The sequence below is a fragment of the Anopheles gambiae genome, chromosome 2, assembly GCF_943734735.2.
Source record: "Anopheles gambiae chromosome 2, idAnoGambNW_F1_1, whole genome shotgun sequence".
In the NCBI taxonomy this organism is placed as follows: Eukaryota; Metazoa; Arthropoda; class Insecta; order Diptera; family Culicidae; genus Anopheles; species Anopheles gambiae.
Genome location: NC_064601.1, coordinates 91,961,563 through 91,963,476, shown reverse-complemented (window position 1 = coordinate 91,963,476; position 1,914 = coordinate 91,961,563). Strand labels below are relative to the sequence as shown.

Sequence of the window (1,914 nt, the reverse complement as noted above, 5' to 3'; positions counted from 1 at the left end):
AAAAAAAAAGAGGAGGCCGCAAACACTCCTTTTTTTCGCTCTCGGCGGGAGCTTACGTTTTAGGGTAGTACGTCTATATATACAAATATATTAAAACAACACAACACACGATTTAGGGTATGTTAAGTAGCTAAGAGCGATCTTGTGCGTGTGTGTGTGTATCTTCAGAAGCAGATCACACCTCTAACACAAACACAGTCACACACACATACACACACACCTGATACAAACACGATAGTGAAGATGTACGTGAAGTTCGGTCAGAGTGCGATCGAAGTTGGCTTAATTAATCGTGGGTTAGTGTGGTTAGCTCCAACCAAATTCCAGCCTCTCATGACAGTGACAGATTGACAAGTGCTTGTGTCCGTGTGTGTGTATGAGTTTTGATACATGTGTGTGTGTGTGTGTGCGTTCTCGAGATCGAGAAACTCGTTGTACATAGGGAAAATGCGGATTTTGTGTAAGAAAAGCAAACAAAATGATACGGAGGACACATTCAACACTCTCTCTATCTCTCGCGGGTTGTTTGTGTGCGCAGAATGGTTACAGTAAAGGCACAATGCTTACTGAGATTTAGGTGAAATTCAGTCGGAAGAACGGGGGCCTACTTCGTTTTTAGGTAGTGCGTGTAGTAATGTTTTTTTGTTTGTTTAATTGTTTGTTTTGTGCGAACAGGAAAAGAAAAAAAAAGGAAGGAATTAAAACCTTAGCTTACAAGCTCCCAAATTGCGTGCGAGCCTGCGAGCAAGTGTAGCAAGAACTGTGGATATATTAAAAAAACCAATCCCCAAAGTATGACATTCGTTGTTTTTGAATTGTTTTCTTTTTACTTTCTCTCTCACTCCTTTCTCTTACGGTGTCTGTTCGTTCGGTGGTGCTTCCCTTTGATTTCTTCTTTTTTTTTGGTCCGTGGTGTTAGTTTGAGTGTGGTGATATCCTTATCAGGAACGGTTTACTAAACTGCTGCTCTTCTTCTGCTGTGTTCCGTAGTGTCCGAAAGTACACATCACATCGATGATGACTGTTTAAAGGTGAAGCGATTGTGTATGTGTGTGTGTGTGTCTGTGTGTTCGAATCTCTTCCTCACCAACAGTGATCGGTTAGACTTCGGGGCTTAGATCGACAAGTAAGTAAACGTGCGTTAAAAAGCTCCCACTAGACAAAGGAAATTGTGCTTTTTTTTCTTGGTGCATTGTGATGTAAAGTACCGCCGGCCCATCACGCTTGACGACAAGCACACACACCACCCCGTCGGGGTTTTGTATTGCCGTCGGCAATTGGACCCGGCAAGGCGCTGTACGGTTCTTTACCAGTGAGGTACATGTAACGGCCGTGAAACACACTAATTTGTTCCCTTTTTTTTGTGTGTCTGTAAAATGTGTGAATTTTTACAGTTTTTTTTTGTTGTTGTTTAAAACCAAGGGACCTCTTCGGCTCCGTTTGGTTCGTCCATTCCAAGGGGAACCACCCCACACGGGTACAATCACAGCTGCAAACAAACACACTGGAAAGCCGAAAACCGATTCCGGCTCGTCCGGCTAATTGTTTTATGAAAAATTTTGTCACCTTTTGCGGGGGAATTTCCTGTGGATTATCCGTGACCTTGTGCTTGCGCTTGGGTGGATGCGAGAACGCGAGATCTCGGCTTCGATCTTCTGATCTGTGTGCATTAGAACAATTCGGGAAGGAGGAAATTCCCAAATCTACCCGCGGTGCCCTGGATCATTGCCACTGGATGGCGGGACTTTCCCAGGCTTTGCTCTGCCCCTTCGGACGAGGACGGACGGACCCGTGATCCTTACGCCCCGGCCCGTGTGGAAGCCGTATTTGTTTGTTCGGCCATTGGGCTTGCAGCTTCCGACCGGCTTGGCTTTTGGTCTGGACTGGTGGTAGGCCCGACTGAAAAATGGCGTG

The 1,914-nt window shown here is 45.4% G+C and overlaps 1 protein-coding gene across 1 annotated transcript in view; it reads left to right on the top strand.

Annotated features, from left to right (window-relative positions):
* LOC1276544 (POU domain protein CF1A) overlaps positions 1-798 on the top strand; it is a 5,175-nt gene extending 4,377 nt beyond the window's left edge. Inside the window, exon 1 of the mRNA XM_061644256.1 lies at positions 1-798. This exon is cut by the window's left edge and continues 4,377 nt beyond it. The gene's annotated coding sequence lies outside the window, so the exon portion shown is untranslated.
* The last annotated feature ends 1,116 nt before the right edge of the window (positions 799-1,914 follow it).